The sequence below is a fragment of the Brassica napus genome (assembly GCF_020379485.1).
Source record: "Brassica napus cultivar Da-Ae chromosome C3 unlocalized genomic scaffold, Da-Ae chrC03_Random_31, whole genome shotgun sequence".
Lineage (NCBI taxonomy): Eukaryota > Viridiplantae > Streptophyta > Magnoliopsida > Brassicales > Brassicaceae > Brassica > Brassica napus.
The window spans coordinates 1-18,448 of NW_026014201.1; the positions used below are offsets into that span (position 1 = coordinate 1).

The following is an 18,448-nucleotide window of genomic DNA, read 5'->3' on the forward strand; positions in this document are numbered from 1 at the left end:
GAATACAAAAGCAATAAATAGTTTTATTTCTTTTACAAAATAGAAAAAGAAAAAGTTACCGGCAAAAGACCGTTGGAGGAAGCCGTTGAGAAAAAAAAAGGGTTATTATTTCTCAAATTTAACAAAGAATATTTTTGTCCTTTATTTTTTGAGGAATGTTATGGAATTCATTATTCCTTGTCGTTCCCTGGTCACCATTAGTTTTTCCGATAAGGAATGAAGTTGCAACTTTCCTCCATCGTATTTTTCAACTATAAATCTTTGAACAAACACAGGTGGACAAAAACATACAAAAGATATTTTCAATTCTTTACTATTTTAACCAAAAAGTGGAAAAATGCTTATTATTCGCGTGTTTTTATATTTATTTTATTTAATATTTTATACATTCAAAGGTATAATAGGATTAACATTTATAAAAGATTTAGGCCCGAAACTTAACAAAAAGAATTCATTCAATTAGTTTTATTTTTTCCTATTTTTATGGTAACCAACTATAATTATGGGAAAAGAAGATGTGCTGATATCAATATTTGCTTTGATTGGATGAAAGAAGCTTTGGAGCTACCCTAATCCTAATAAAATGCAATTGCGATATATGGAAATACGTAAAAAATATCTAGATTAATCCAAAACTAGGTGATAACCCGCGCCCTGCGCGGAGTAAATAGATTTCAAAATATTATCACTTTTAATTTGTAGACATAATAAAAGTTAAAGTTATAGCAAGAAATACTATATGTTATAAAGTAAGGGTTAGACGAAATTTAGTATGTCAATCTAAATTAAGCTACAGAATTTTTGTTTAAAAATTGTATATTTGTTTGCATAAAATAAATTATAAATATAAAATAAACGAACATAAGCAATAGACTAATAAAATATAAAGAAACAATGTCTTGAATGGTTTCAAATCGGAAACAGAGTTAAAGCTAGCCCTTTGATTGCTTGAGAGAATGTTTTGATATGAGCAAAGTCGAGAAGAAAAGTGTGGTGAGTTTTCTAAATTATAGAAGCCGTATATTTATACTAAAAAGGAATCGCCATGGGGTCGGTCATATGGATTCAAAATAATGGCCGTAACTAAATCGAATATTACACATAACTTGCGCTCCAATCTTAGTCGAGAATTACTTTAATATTGTAAATAGTTAATGCAAACTTCCTTTTATCAATCGCAATTGAACAAATTCAAGAAAAGTTCACGATTATTAATTGATTACAATAATTTGAACCTTAATCTACGTTCCTTATATACAAAAGTCAAGTCCTCACAAATCACGTATTATTACCATCAATTTACCAAATTTGTAATTTAAAAATATATCAAAGTTATTAGAAGTTTCTTTTTTCCCAATCATCAATCAATTTCGTCCTTGCAAATCACGTTTAAATCATGGGCAATTTGCTCCGCCATTATTTGCTTTATGCAAGCTGGCGTTAAAATCTTAATTACGATAGATCACCTCAGGTAAGTTTTTATAATTGTATGCCAGAAAATCGTATTTTTACCTTAGTTTCTACAATCGCAAGGCGGGGATCATCTAACAATTTAATGAAACGGGGCAAGTATATGCCATATGCATGGTTCTTCTGTTTCACTATTTTAAAACAAAGTTTTCCTCTTGATATATTTTTAAGAGAACAAATATTTTTTCGTATTTTTAAGAAAATCAATCACTTGAGCACGTATTGATCATCAAATACTTTTTAGGATTTTTCAGAAAACAAACTTTGATTGATAATCGCACATTAATTTTTTCGCATCTATATTCATTTTGAATAAAAAATTAGACCACTACGTATGTCAGTAATGTTTTTGTATTGAAACAAATTAATGAAAAAACTTCAGTCAAGGTAATTAACATAATTTTAAAATCTTTGATGTAATACGTAGAACTTCGGTTAAGGTAACTAACGCAAGAAATAAATTATAAGGTTTGATGTAATACGTATCAACGTATATATGTGACAAATGTAGACAAAACTAAGGTAATTATAATGTTTTGATCAATGGCATGTTGTGTAATTACTCTAGTTAACAAAAGAGTTTTAAATAGAATAGGTGAGGGAGCTTGTGGAGTTGTCACGTAAGAAATGGCACACTTGTAATAAACACATGAACTAAAAGTTATTTATTTTTAATGCTCCTCAGATAATAATAAAGGGATATACAAAAATATTTGTTAACAATAAAAATATGGAGATTTGTATCTATCAATACAAAGATCTAGAATGTTCCAAAATATAGCATCGAGACCTAAGGTCTCTACTATATATATGTATACGTAGTTTCAATCGAAATACATCTTATTTCATATCCCTAATCTCCCTGTATCTTTCTCTTGCTCCGCCGCCTTTCACATCGCTCTTATTGACAAGATGGCCGTCACAGAAGGACAACAAGTCATGGCTCTCATCAGCAAGCGTCTCCGTGCTCACCGCAAGAGGTACAACCGTATTACTGAGATGGAAGAGGCGGTCTCTCAGGGCAAAACCCTAAACAAGGAGCAAGAAGAAGCCATCCGCTCGAAGCCAATCGTCACCGCCCTAATCGAAGAGCTCGAAAAGCTCCGTCTTCCCCCTTTCTCCTCCTCCTTCCGCGGCCGGTTCAGAAGAGATCAACCTCCCTGCTAAGAAAAACAAAAAGAAAAAGGTATGCCCTTGTTTTACTTAACCTAATATCGGCTGTTAACCATGAGATTGATCTAAACCTAGTTTCTCTCTTTTGTAGGAACGTAAGGAGGAAGCTGAGGAGGAAAAAGTAACTGAGAAAGACGTGACGGACCCTGAGGGTTGCAAGATCTCTGATGGTCTCGATGCTGGTGAGGTCTCGAAGGACAATATTTCTCCGTGCAGCGTGAGCTCACAAGATGGTACGACGTCGCCGCCCCCAGCGACTAATGGAAAGCCACGACGTAAACGGAATAAGGCGAAGAAACCTCAGACTTCGAACTGATCGAGTCTCCGACTTTTGTACGAAGCGGAAGTACATTGCGAAACTATGAATTGCTTTGGTCACAATCCTTGGCAGTTTCCTTTTAGTGTTCATCCGCTTGTTCACAAGTGCTTTTTGCGTTTGAGCTTTCTTTCTACTATTTTTAATTCATTATGGAATTTAGTACTAGAGAATTGTTTGGTCGCCTCGAGTTGAATACAATCTATATTATGCTAAGATTTATTTACTCTGTTGTTTACTTTTTTTTATTTAATTATCGTGAGGCAAAATTATAGACATCATTTAACATTTAATAGAAACAATTTAATCAAATCAAATACGAAGATTAATTAAATGAATTTTTTTTTTTTTGTATAAAAAGTTGTCATAGATAAATAAAATCGTAGATCAAATAGAGATTCATCTAAATTAGTTACACATGGCACACTATATATCGAACATACTAAGAATTGATAGTTTTATTCAGCGATTTGTTTTTCCTCTTCATGGATCTGCAAGGCATTAGAATGAAGTATGAAGATTAATTTAAGTAGGGTTTCAGTCCACAACATGATCATAATTTAAACAGAGTTTCAGTCAACAACCAAACTGTGAACATTAATTTAATGTTTTCAGAAGACCTTATATATATTTAATATTATTTTCCTAAATATGTATATAAAACAAACTCAGGAAAATGACATACATATTTAGGAAGAACTTCTTAATTATATATAAAAGATATATTGAAGAAGTCTATTTATAAATTCGGGAGATATCGTACACGTTTATGAAAGTTTCTTTAAACTTTTTTAAAGAAATTGTTTATCAAAAAAAATGTTTGAAAAAAAAATTTTAGAAGAAAAATTTCAAAATTAGTTTTGATTTAATTTTTTCGATTTTAATATTTATTTATTATATTTAATAATTTAAATTATAAATGATGATATAATTACCATTTAACTCTTTATTTAAACATATTTTGCCCCCTTTGATTTGTGTGAGCCAATGTTTTTAAACCTGACCGGGACACTGAACCGGACGACTTACTGGGTTGCTGGGTCATTGGGTCGACCACGGATGAACCGCAGGTTAATAAATGAATTAATTTTATTATATAATAATATATCAGCTATGTAAAAAAAATATAGAAACTAAGTTTAATATTTTGTAAATGTTTTTTAAAACATAATAATAGTTTGGATATGTATATATTTTATGTTTAAAAACATTTAGAAAATACTTAACTTTAGTTTTTACTAGGGGGTGTCCGCACTTCGCGCGGAATATTGTTTTTATTATTGCTAAGAACATGATTTTTTGGATAATATAATTATGTTGTCGTTTTTATTTGTTAAGATCATTATTTGGTGTTTTTAGTGTGTTACGTAGTAATAGATGATATGTTAATATATTTTGTGTTTGTTTTTCGAATAATGTTTTGTTGTATGTATAGTACTTGTTAGTAGTGAAATGAGCATCTAAGGTAAAAGAATATTGAATTTCAATAACTTTGTTGATTCTAAAATTAACGGGTTCATCGTCAAAATTGTATTATATTTTTTTCATATTTTTGAAAATTATAACTTTTAAGATGTTTTTTTTCCCTCTCCGTATATTTTGACCTTGAGCCATCCCCGTCTATGTATTTCGTTACCTTTCTGGTGTGCGGTGCTTTTCACCATCACTGGAAAAAGACTTACATCTTTCTCTTGTTCTTCCTTGTCTTCTTCACCTGTGAGATTATATGGTGTGTGTTGTACATCGGGTTTATGAGTTTTTAGTTTTTCGGTTGATTCTCACGGCATTGTAGGTTGTTCCAGTCAATATTGACTGCTCATCTTCTTCCTTAGATTTCAGCTGATGTTAGGAACTGCATCTTCTTGGTTGGGTCAGAGTTTACTCGTTTTATATGTTGTATTCCTCAACGTTGGCTTACCGTCAATAGTCTTGCTCGTCTTTGTTTTCAAAATCTAATTTTTGGTGTTCTGACTTCTATGCTCTCTTTAATAGCTCGAGGACGGCTTCATAGTTTCTTATTCTTAGTTTGATTATCTTATGATATTAATAGTGAAATAATATATAATTTGTAAATGAAATAATAAAAATTAGTAAAAATAATAAAATGGTGAAAATTTATGCTATTTTTAATTGTAAATAAATTAAATATTTAAAATATATTTTATTATTTTATTTATTTCTTGAATTTTAGGGACTAATAAGTGTGAGAATGATTAGATAGTACATAATTAGAAATTGATGAAACAAATTGCAATAATCTAAAAGAAAAAGGATTTAAAATACAAAAAAAAAATATGAAGACACATGTCAACAAACCCCAATTCCACATGTCATAAGAAGGAAAAAAACCAACTTTATATATATAGATATTTTTATTTTCATTTGACATACAAAATATCAAAAAATAGTTTAGACTATTTAAAATTTTATAAATATTTAAATGTCTAATGTAAATAATAAATTAAACTTTAAATACAAAATAAACCAAAAGTAAAAAATTATTGTAATAAATTGTCAATAACGAAAATAAACTAACACCAAATCACATCAACTAATTTTGGTTCTCTCTACCATCGTTCATTTCATTTTCTTCAGAAGGCATAGTAAAATCTTCATCAAAATCTAAAAACCACAAATATAAAACTGAAAAGCGAAAACCTAACTTTTTTTTAATCATCACTTAGAGCATATTTATCCCACAAACTCAACTGGGTTTCTTATTATTTATTTTTTTGTCTCATTAAAAATAAAAATAAAAACCGAATCTATCGCGGGCAGCCACGTGTCAGTGGGGTCCGCAAACAGTACAGAAAACCTTGAACAAACTTTTCTTCTCCTGCGACTTTTGCAACTCATTTTTCTTCCTTTTTGTGGTGGTCCACGCCCAGCTTTTTGGGTAAAAACCCTCCTAAAACCATGCGATAATGCTGCTCTTAATTTCTTAATTGGAAATTTAGAATATAAAACATTATCTAAAAAAATAATTAAAAACTAAAAAAAGAAGTAAAAGTTATTTATTGGTTCAACCGGTGGTTCAACCGGTATCGGGTTCCAGGTTTTACTGGGTATTTGCGGATTTCTGCGGGTTTCTAAATATTGAGTTTTTCACAAAACCCAAACCAGATTGTTTCTGGTCACTGGATTTACCGGTTCAACTGCGAGTCCGGGTCGGGTTTCAAAACACTGAGCTATTTAAAGAACCAAAACTGACAATGACTTAGGGTCTGACTGGTTTTTCCGCTACCATCCGCAAATGCAACTTTTGCGGTTGATAACGATGGTTGGCGTTTCATAACAATCACAAAAACGCTACAAACTGTTTTACACCGCTACAAACCGTTTTACACCGCTCCAAACCTCTCAAAATCAAAAGCTGGTTCCAGTTAACGTTTGCAGTTGTTGCAGAAGGGTAACTTTTTTTTGTAAAAATTATATAAATAAAAAATATTTTTTTAAAAAATTGAGATAATATGAATACTAATTTATATATATATATATTTTAATACCATGATTTTTATTATAATAATATGGTTTATATATAAAATTGGATAATTCTCTCAAATAGACATTTTTAAATATTTGTCACAAAAATAGCAATTTTTATTTTGAAAATTTAAAATTTTTTTTATTTTTTTAAATTTGAAATCCTATCCCCAAAACCCCACTCTTCAACTCTAAACCCTAAACCCTAAACTCTAAACCCTGAACCCTAAACCCCACCCCTTAACTTTAAACATAATGTCTAGATTAATTAACCATAGGGGTATAAGTGTATATTTACTTCTTTTGATAAAACATTTAAGTCTATTTTGGTCATTTTTATTTTTAAGGTCTATATTTGTGACAAAAACTTTTTTTCGATCTTTTTTTTTTTTTTTTTTTTTGGCAGCAAGACATTCACAAACTCATATTGACTCTGTAAACCAAATCGGCAACTCCGCATCCATATGAACGACGAAAGATGGTTGTTTCCTAGCACTACGTGCCAAGCTATCCGCCATTTGGTTCTCCGTTCGGGGAACATGGATGATGTCTGAGTTGAAGAAGCTTCTTCGTAAAAGCTTGATATCTTCCAGATAGGTTTCAAATGCTGGCCATTCTTCTGGTTCTGAAACCATCTTCACCAATTGAGAACAATCCGTTGCAAACGTAACCTGAAACTGTCTTAGATTCTTCATACATTCCATTGCCCAAATCAATGCCTCCACCTCCGAATGAAGAGGAGACAGACACACCCTTACATTCCTTTCGATCTATCCTAGAGAATTTATCTATATAATTTTTATAATAAATTTTTAATAATTTTAAATGTTTTTTAAAATTGAGATAATATAAATACTAATATATATAAAAATATGGTTTATATATAATTTTAATATTCATTATTTGTTATTGGTTTTTAAAATGATCAATTTTATAATTAAATTTTGTTTATTAATTATTTTTTATTAATTAACTTTTGCATATGTGGGTAAACCAGTAAAAAATGACCCGCAAACAACACAATTTTTAAACGTTGAATGAGTCATATAAAACACTTAATAACGCTTGAAACCGCAAACTCCCACACCCAACCCAACCCCAACCGATGCGTTTGAACAAGTCGGGCCCAGATGTGTCCTAGATTATATATCAAATAATAATAACTAGTATAACAATTTTTTTGAACTTGAGATGTATATGTTTCATCCAACTCTCTACATTTTTTTTTGCAGTTTAAATATTTAGATTTTCAGTTTTCTAGATGTTATAGATTTTGTATAAATAAAGCATTTCCATTGAGATGCAGCATTTGTATAAATAACGAATAGAACAGGACACCAATGATGAATGTCAACGGGATCGTTGGAGATGATCGTTTAGAAAGTCAACCTGAAAGGTATAAGAATCGATGAACAAGTACATAAATGTTGTCCTTCAGGAACAAACAGTTTTTATCAGTTACAAGTGTAAATTGTTTATTGGTAAATAGGAGATAGTAGTAGTAAGGCATACATATTGGAGACTTTAAATAGAGTTGAGATTTCAAAGATTGAAGGATAGAGAATATAAATTTTACAGTGATGATCAGTATGCTTATGTAGAGGACGATCGATAGTTGTGACTGCTTCAGACCACTCAACAGTTGTCCAAATCTCGCTTGTTTTCTTCCGCCTCTGTAAGGAGATCTCTGCACACCAAATCTCGCATTTCCAATTAGCAAGACAGTCCCAGAAGAGTAACATGTTGGACCGGGAAGCATAGCGTCAAGGTGTTCCGATGGCAAACCCCAACCATAGTTGACCAGTTTGGAGGCACAAAGGGTGTCCCTTAGATCCTCCAAGCCCATAACTTGTCTCCACTTCATTACACACCGGACTCCAGTTCACTTGCCTCACACCACAATATCCACCCACCAGTTACACAACCGTAGATGACATTGTCTATCACATGCCAACCCTTTCAAAGTTCGTTGGTGTCCGAATTCCTTGTTTTCCATATGCTTTCACTCGGAATGTAAAGCAAACCATTACCTTTCTCATCCAAGGCGAAAATCTTCTTCTCATGTATCACCGAGCTTTCGTGCATTAAGGGAGAGTACCTGGGGGCGACGGTTGGTTTGACAGTGCGTCCCAAGTCTGTGTCTTTGGATCAAAAACCTCTACCCATATGCCGGAATGTGGTTCCTTGCAACCTCAGCAAACATATATCTTCCCGTCCACCACACCAGCTGCAGCAGAAGCTCAAGCTAACCCCATGGAAGGGAGATTGGTCCACGTATGAAATCGAAAATCCAGGAAAAACCCTGGACGATCGCTTCCGGGCAATCATCCCACCAATGACATAGATACCGCAGCCATGGGCCACCACTGAAGATGCTTCCGGAGGCTGATACAAGTGTGGCCGTATTGGAACCAACAAGGATGATTTAAGGATTTAATTTGGGTAGAAGGCGAACCAGCGTGAAAACGGGTCTGAAGGAATGCTTAAACATAAATAGCTGCAGAGTTCGGTGCAACCCATTAGGGATCGGGCTTGGTATAACTCGGGGAAAGCATTAGAGAGCGGTGCAGCTTGGAGACGAGAAATAAGGATTCGTGTTCCAATCTTGAGACAATGGCCAAACAATCCATAATGATATCATCTGGCAACACTGATAACTTACAGGCATGCTGAGGACAGTAGTTCTTCTGTTTCTTCCTTCCTACGATTCCTCAACGTGTTTTGTTTTGCTTTATATTTACTCTCTTTTCTAGAAATCGAAATCATATTTTTTTTTCTTCTAATGTGTGTTCAAGAGAAAGCATTGCTTCGACTTGTATATCTACAATACTAAAAGCAAGATATATTGAGCAGGGAGCATGTCCACGTAGGAGTGTTAATTCGGACCAATCAGGGACAAGGTTTTTTACACGTCAGACGGGCTCGCGGAGAAATATACCATGTGGGCTTCATCCGAAAGCGTACCATTCGTGCCATTTGGGCTTTATCGTTCATCCAACAAGCGTGCCATTTGGGCTTTGACGGAGTTAATCTTCTTCGTCTACTTTTGCCCCTCACCTCTATCACTTCGTCTTCCCCGATCGAAGAGCAAAGACGCCGAGAATCAATCGAACCACTTCTACGGAATCAATATTTTCGTTTCAATCAATCAATAACTCCTTTTGATTTCGCTTCACTCACCTTCCTCTTTTCCTCCTTCTTTATATACTGATCTTCTTTTCAATCAAACTAAAACCTAGAACCACTCCAAGCTTAATCCATGGCGATGAAACGAAATGGGAAGTCTCCTGTCTCCTCCGACTCTGATGAGAAAGTCATGTTCTTCAAAGATGTCTCTCTAGGTCCGCATGCAAACTCAGTTGCGCTTCCTTCCGACTCATCCATTTCTGGAGGCTCGGAACCCGATCAAGAAGACGCTTATTGGCCTCTAAATGCTCCTCATCAACGAACAGGTGAGTCAATTCTCCAAAAAATAGTTTTGATACCTTGAGATCTATGTTTTCTGAGAATTTTAAACGTTTGTTTTAGCTTCGGAGAGTGAACTAGGGTTTTGAGATACCATGAGATCTATATTTTCTGAAAATTTTAAACGTTTGTTTTAGCTTCAGAGAGTGAACTAGGGTTTTGATGAGTTTTTTGGAGAATTGTTATGAGATTGGTTTATTTGTTAAAGTAGGGTTCTGAGTTTTCAATCTTCTAACGTGATTTGTTATTCTTTTTTGACAACAGGGGACTGTTATTCAAGGATTCATCCCACCGGGGCGTATTAAAAAATACTTGCCTGAGATGAAACAAGGATCAGTTAACCAACTCAACAACTTCTACGGATCGAAAAACAAACCGGTGTATCAGGTTGCTGATCATATCGCAACCGTATCTTTCACATAGAACTCTGAGATGTCGGTTCTTCACGAGGTTCCCATCTCATTTGATGAAGACCGTTTCAGGTTCATTCATATGAAGATTTTGAAGCTAACTGTGATCTCAAAGGTGACCTCTACGGTAAGCTCTCTAATTTTATAAGCCATCTCTCAGTTACATTGGTCTATATTCCTGGTTAGATAGTGAAATCTATATTTTTTTGGGTTAAGTATTTAGTTCGAGTTTTTAGAGTTTTTGTTTGTCTTGAACATCCTCTGAATTGAATTGTGAATTGTGAATATTATTGTAGATTTGGTTTGTTAAGTTACTTGTTACATTCCATGAATTTTTATTAACCATTTAACTCTCTTCATGTACATTGTAATAGATGTTGTTGGCTACATGAAGCTGGTCAATGGACATACCCTTATTGAGCGTCCCATCCTTGACGAAGTGGAGATAGCAACCTCTCGGCATATTATGGTTCATGTGCAATCACATGAGTAAGTGTATTTTTTATTTTCAAGTCATCATCTCTCGGTAGTTCCTAAATCCATAAGAGCTTACTTTTTGCAGCGGACCTGTGATGAAGCTCTACCTTTGGTACCATGCTGCAACAGACTTCTACAAGAAGTTCAACTCCTATGAAAAAGCTCCCACAGTGCTTTTGGTCACGACTGTGAACACCAAACGTCTACGAGGTTACCATTTCTATCTTTTACCATTCCTATCTTTAGACTCATGTTTTCACTACTAATTGTGACACGTTTTCGAGAAAGTTTGACATTGTTCGCTTATGTGATACTGAGTTATTGACCAATCCAAAAACGTTTTGTTATTTGTCTTTGGTTGATAATTTATCATGCGTGACATAGATTATATATTTTTACAGCGTTATGATTAATATATAGCATGCCAAGTTAGTCCATAGATGCAGAGCATTTGTATAACTTATATATTTGCACACTGACATTTTTATGCGTATTTTTACTCATTCATTTTCAATGTTTCTTCCATTATTGGACAGGTACCTTTGCCCTGACCTCTATGTCCTCTACACGTGTCTTCATGGACTATGACGTCCAACCAACCAAAGATTACTTCACTTGGTATGTATCCCAGTCTTCAACATCTATTTTCACAAGTTCATGTGAAGCGCACACTTACACCTATTGCAATGATTGACTGAAACAGTGCTTTATATTTGTACCAGGCTTGGCTCTAACCCAGAGATTGGTAAGCAGGTTAGTGCAGAGGTGGTCACTAAGCGTGAGACACTGACCATAGCAGATATATTCTCCTACATGAAACATGAATCTGCAAAGGTAAAATTAAAGCTAGATGTTTCTTACTAATTGTGAAACACTTAGATATTTATATCCAATTTTATACACTGTTGCAGGATGCATTTTTTGAGTGCACGGCTATGATTGATGATGTTGTGCATGGCTCTGCTTGGTACTATATTGCATGCAGTGGGTGCCATAGTACGGCTACCAAGAGAGCAACTTCGTTGATTTGTACAAACACAAAATGTGGGAAGACTAACACAGCTGGTGTTGCACAGTATGTACTCTCGCCTTAATTTCAATTACTCTTTCAGTGATATTTACTTTTGATTATTACATTTCTGACCTTAGCTTTTGATTCTTCCATAACAGGTACCGTGCAAAGATATCCGTTTATGAAAACAGTGACCAAGCCGTTTTTGTCCTACTTGGTGATGCTGGTCGTGAGTTGATAGTTAGCAGCTACTTTGAGGTAACGAAGCATTAGTTTATACTCTCAAATGATTTTGACTCACGCTATTGAACTTGAATGCAAGGTTAATGAAAACGAAGGAACTGATCATGAGGTCCCTGTCCCGGAAGCTCTAATCAGCACCATCGGACAAACACATAAGTTTTGTGTGAAAGTTACAGAGCATAACTTCTCAGGCAAGCAATACCCGAGCTATAACTGTCACCAAGGTCCTCTCTCTAGACACCCCACCGCCCACAGAAGTCTCGGTTGAAAACAACATTGCTGCAACATCCGAGGAAACAACGAAGAGTGGAAATGAAGTGTGTGGACCTTCCAACGGCCGTGGAGATTCTGCAGATGGGGAGAGTAAGAGGATCTCTGCAGGTGCTGAGACAGCGAAAGCTAAGCGCCCAAGATGTTAGAAGTAGAGCTCCCGTTCATCTTCTCACGTATTGCATGCTTCAATGATGTTCAAGTCTTTTTCAGTTTAAGTATTGACTTATGATTTCCTTTCATTTTTTTTTTTTGCTTTTCGGTGTTTTTCCCCTTGAAACATAATGTTTACTTTGCATGATTATCAGCTTATAATCATGTTTACTGTTTTATCACTCTGCTTCATCGGAATTACTTTCTCAGTTTATTATTTATGTCTTTAGAAACAGGTTCTAATGTATATTTGAGAACATCTATAACATGAGACGTAAATAGTTCAAAGTTTGAGAGAGGGAAGACATTAATATATGATTTTGTGACTAGCATTGACCAATAAATTATCAAATAATAACGTCAACGTGATTGAGGGCATTTTTAGCACTTACACATGAAGTCAAAATCAAATAATTAAATACTGTATCAACAAACGTAAGAGAACAATTGATATACGATTCATTAAGGAATAAATTCATTATTCTGAAAGAAAACTTCCTCTTCCACATTTCTTAAGCGTAGAATTCCTATCTCCCATGTTCCAAATCTCTTTACAGATCACCATTGAAACCATTCAGATTCATATCAAGTCAAGCTTCCAAGAAAACAGTGTAAGTGCTCGAAATTAATAATAAGCCAAACAAATTACAATTCTTATTCCAAATTATAAATTTACAGCAGGGTTGAATCTAAGGATCTCCATATCATCGGAATGGAAAACCCACAACGCAAATTGTTATTCCAGTTTCTGTGCTTCGCTCTCCTTAGATAAAATATAATAAGATTTTACAAAAGACACTACTTTATAAATCCAGAAAATGACACATAGTGTTTTTCAGGTAAAGGCCTACTAAGTGGTATTTTAAGCTGATACAATTGATCCTTCTGATGATGCTAACAAGAATGTTGATTCAAACAATATGGACACATATTTAATAAAATGTTAAAACCTGTCTAGACGCAATCCAATGATGATCTTTGTATTTGTGTCGTGGTTATATAAATCTTCTGATTGGAGAGGACTACCTTATATAACTGTTGTGGTTACACTGTTTTCTTATATGAATCTGAATGGTTTTGGAGAGGACTCAACTCCACATAAGGTAAGCTAGTTCTTCGACATAAAATGATTTTTTCTTACATTATACATTTTAGTTTCAAATAAAATTAACATATAATTTTTAATAATAAAAATCTATTTAGTTTCATGAAGATATAATATATTACTCCCTCCGTGTCACCTAAGTATCACTTAAGGATGTTTAAAGAATTTTATTTCAAAATAATTGATGTTTTCACTATTTTAGATAGAATTTAATATCATTTGAATTTTGTGACCAATTACAAAATACTGTCTTTTTTCTTATTGGTTGAACAAGTTTCATTTAATGATATTTTTATATAACCAAAATAAATTATGTAAAAGTTTTTTTTTTTTTTTTTTTTTGTCATCGACTTTTACAGACTCATACTGACTCTGTAAACCAAACTGGGTGATCTGCATCCATGTGAACGACGAAAGACGGCTGCTTCCTAACACTGCGTGCTAGTCTATCCGCCTTTGTATTTTGCGTTCGGGGCACATAGATAATCTCTGATCGGGTAAAACTCTCTTGCGCAGGATCTTGATATCATCCAAATAATTTGCAAAAGCAGGTCATTCCTCTGGTGTTGAAATCATCTTCACCAATTGAGAACAATCCGTTGCAAACGTAACCTGAAATTGACGTAAATTCCTCATGCATACCATTGCCCAGAGTAGCGCTTCCATCTCCGCATGAAGGGGAGAGAGACTAGCCCTAACATTCCTTGCCCCCAACAAACCATCAAATCCTTCTAAAGTACTATACCAACCTTGTCCTGAAAAGGAATCCCCCTCTTTCCATGAACCATCCGCAAAACACCATCTTCCTGGGATTGAGGGCATAATCGTGGCTACTATTGGTGGGGTAGCCCTCTGCTCATTCAATATTTGTGCCTCAGCCCACAAAGTTGATTATGTTTCTGCCAGTTTAAGCGTATCCAAAGAATCAATGTCCAGATCACTGAAAACTTTATTATTCCTAGCTTTCCAAATATACCATAGTATCCATGCAAACTGATGATCTTTCATTTGCGGAACCACTCTCCAGAACAGATGATCGATGTTTGTGAAGAGATCACTTGTCGGAAAGATAGCTGGATTTTATGGTATCTTCGAAAGAGCCCAAACCTGCATTGCTGGAGGACACTCAAAGAACACATGGTTAATAGACTCTTTCTGAGCTCCACATCTTCCACAAGAAATATCCCCTTGTATTCCCCGTGCATGTAAATTTTTCTTTACTGCTATAAATCATGTCACAAGTTGCCATAGAAATGTTTTAAACTTTGGTGGGCAACGTATTTTCCAGCAGTTAGCCTTCAGAGCATCCACTGTGGGTCCAATTAATAATGGTGGTCTTTCCCTATCTGGATAGAGCCGTTCTACCCTGGTATCCTGATTTGACCGTATATTTTCCAGACTTTGTGAAATGCCATCCATCCCTATATATCCTCCGAGACCTGCTTAGTGGTATACTTTCTATAAGTTTCGCATCCTGTGGATTTACCAAAGCCCGGATTGCCTGTGAATTCCAATTGTGTGAGTTAGAGTCAATGAGAGACTCCACTGTAAGGTCCGGATATAAATTGTGTTGATTTTTATTTGCTGGTCTCGGCGAGTGGTTGGGAGCCATGGATCATTCCATACTGAAATAGAAGAACCAGATCCCACCCGTTTGATTAGTCCTTTGCTTACCAGAGATCTAGCTGAGACAATATTCCGCCAGCCATATGACGAAGAATATGAACGGATCGGTTCCAAAGGAGAAGCATTTCTGAAATACCGACCTTTGAAGACGCGAGAGAATAAAGTGTTTGGCCTCTCTATCAGACGCCATAACTGTTTACCAAGCACCGCTGTGTTGAAATCAATGATGTCTTTGAACCCTAAACCTCCTTCATCCTTAGCCACACATACTTTGTCCCATGATTTCCAGTGCATGCCTCGTGTACTTCCCCTGGACTCCACCAGAATTGTGATACCGCACTCGTCAATTTTTTCACAATTGCCTTAGGTAAACGATAGCAAGACATAGTATGATTTGGTAATGCCGTAATCACTGATTTAATAATCACTTACTTTCCGCCTTTTTAAAAAAACTTGAAAGTCCACCCATTAACTCTTTTATTTAAACGATCTTGGACAAAGCTAAGAACTTGGATCTTTGATCCTCCCAAATTTTCTGGTAGACCCAGATAGGATCCCATTCCTCCATGATTCTGAATACCCAAAATATCTCTTAATTCCTGTCTAACGGGTTCCTCAATCTTATGTCCAAATTGAATTGAAGACTTCTCAAAATTTATAAGCTGCCCAGAAACTGCCTCATATTCCTTCAAAATCCTAAGAATGCTTTGACACTCTTCAGTGTGAGCTTTACAAAAGAAGAGACTATCATCCGCGAAAGCAAATGAGATATCGATGGGCAAGCTCTAGCCACTTTCATTCCCGTCAGTTGTTTTCCCCTCTCTGCCTTTTTTATATTTGCAATCAAAGCCTCAGTGCAGAGAATAAATAAATATGGTGATAAAGGATCACCTTGACGTAAGCCCCTATTTGGAACAATAAGGCCACGTGGTTGACCATTTATAAGAACCCTATATTGGACCGAGGAAATACATTCCATCATCAATTTGATCCAATGTATATCAAATCCCATTTTCACTAATAAAGCCTTAATAAAGTCTCATTCCACTCTATCATATGCTTTGCTCATATCTGTTTTAATTGCCATATACTTTCCTTGACATGCTTTATTAGTCTGCAGTCCATGAAACATTTCCTGAGCAATGAGAATATTATCCGATATTAACCTTCATGCCACAAATGCCGACTGAGTTTCGGATATAAGTAAGGGAAGATAAATTTTCAATCGCTGGCACAAAACCTTCGAAATAATTTTATATCCCACATTACATAGGCTGATTGGTCTCAATTCCGTCATCCTTGTCGGTCTCTCCGTTTTTGGAATCAGACAAATATTAGTAATATTTAATCTTGCATCCATTTCCCCCGAAACCAAAAAATTGTTGACCATTTCCACCAAATCATTCTTAATTATATGCCAGGAGTGTTGGAAAAAGAGGGCGGTCATGCCGTCCGGTCCTGGTGCCTTCTCTGGATGCATCATGAACAACGCCTCTCTAACCTCCTCCTCCGTCGCAAGCCTCAACAAACGTTGATTCATCTGAGGAGTAATTCCCGGTGTAACCTCTGCCAAAAACTATCAAACCCCGATGGCGAGGTCGTACTAAAAAGATCTTCAAAATAATTTATAGCCACCTTTTCCACACCATTATCCTCTGTAATCCAATTCCCATCAACATCATGTAAGCCAACAATTCTATTTCTAACCCGTCTTTGCTTAGTTAAAGCGTGATAAAATTTTGTGTTAAGATCCCGAGATGAGTACCACATGTTCCTGCTTTCTGGTGCCAATAATCTTCTTCATCCTTGTATGCATCCTGTAATTTCCGGGACACCTCCATAATATCCTCTTGTGACCTGGTATTGTCTGTTTGTACTTCTTCCAGTGCTTGTTGCAATTCATTTATTTTATCTTTTCCATAAGGTGGATTATTCTTCCGCATTTAGCAATCTCATGGCGACAATTACTAATTCTTTCCACAATACCCACCGTATTCCCGTCTATTCTTCCATCGTTGGGTTCTGCCCAACCCATTGTAATCGAATCCAGGAGACCCGCTTGTCCAATCCATCTCTTATCAAACCGAAATTGTCCTTTCCTTCGGTGAACTTTATCCTCTAGATAAGCCACCACTGGCCGATGATCAGAAGCCACCATCCCCAGACACTCTGTAAAAGAGCAGGGAAATAACGTATGCCACTCTTCATTTGCTAGGGCACGATCCAATCGACATCGAACCATCACCGCCCCTTTCCCTTTTCCTCTTCTCCCCTGCCATGACATTTTATTTCCCCGAGCCGGGAATTCTAATAAACCACTATTTCGTATCATGTTATTAAAAGGGATGAATGAAACCGCACTTCTTAAAGATCCTCCATCTTTTTCATGATTTCCAGTAATCTCATTTAGATCGGCAATAATGAACCAGGGTTCAGACCGCGCCAGACCATATCTAGTTAAACGCTCCCACACTTGCTCCCTCATGTCTTGAACTGGATCCCCATATACAAAAGTAAGATAAACCTTTTTGCCTAGAGCCTCCGCTTCCACATCAATCATTCGGTTACTAGAATATAATACTTTAACTTGATACTCACTATTGTAGTAAAGCGCTAATCCTCCACTTCTTCCCACTGGGTCCACTGTGACCAAATTATCATAACCAAAGTGCCCTTGAAACTTTTGGACAAACTCTGGTCCCTGCTTTGTTTCTGCTAAAAATAGAAAATCCGGTTTATGTTTATGTTTTATCTCACTCAAATAGCTTATAGTCCACTTACTACCCATTCCTCGGCAATTCCAACTTAATATTCGCATTTAAAAATTTTGTTCTTCATTTGCCCCGAAGAGCAAGATCGACGGGTGTAATGATACCCTAATTCCACAATCCATTCCCTTGAGCTCCAACATAATTTTGACCGTACATTCTTCTCATACCTACCACATTTTTCCTTTACAAAAGACAAAGAAACTAAACGAACCTGTAACAATAGAAAAAACTGAGCCCTTGCTTCTATCAATATGATGAAAACCAGACCAATCTTTGCACTGATCAGTACAGTAACCTCACATGACCTCCATTCCAAATTAATCTGTATGCCTAAACATAACCTTAGTAACTTTTCATGATTCTCAGTGATCTCGTTTAAATCTCCAATAATAAACCAAGGTTTCGATCGTGCTAATTCAAATCGAGTTAATCTCTCCCATACCTGTTCTCTTAGCTTTTGTACTGGTTCCCCAT

General features: G+C 35.5%; 1 non-coding gene and 1 pseudogene across 1 annotated transcript; one reads left to right on the forward strand and one right to left on the reverse strand.

Annotated features, from left to right (window-relative positions):
• The first annotated feature begins 2,313 nt into the window (after positions 1 to 2,313).
• Positions 2,314 to 3,200, forward strand: BNAC09G22860D. The gene is made up of 2 exons (XR_007329950.1): positions 2,314 to 2,656; positions 2,735 to 3,200. It is a non-coding gene; the product is annotated as an uncharacterized BNAC09G22860D (transcript).
• A 4,784-nt stretch (positions 3,201 to 7,984) lies between these two features.
• On the reverse strand, positions 7,985 to 9,208 carry LOC106363029 (annotated as a pseudogene).
• Positions 9,209 to 18,448: the final 9,240 nt, after the last annotated feature.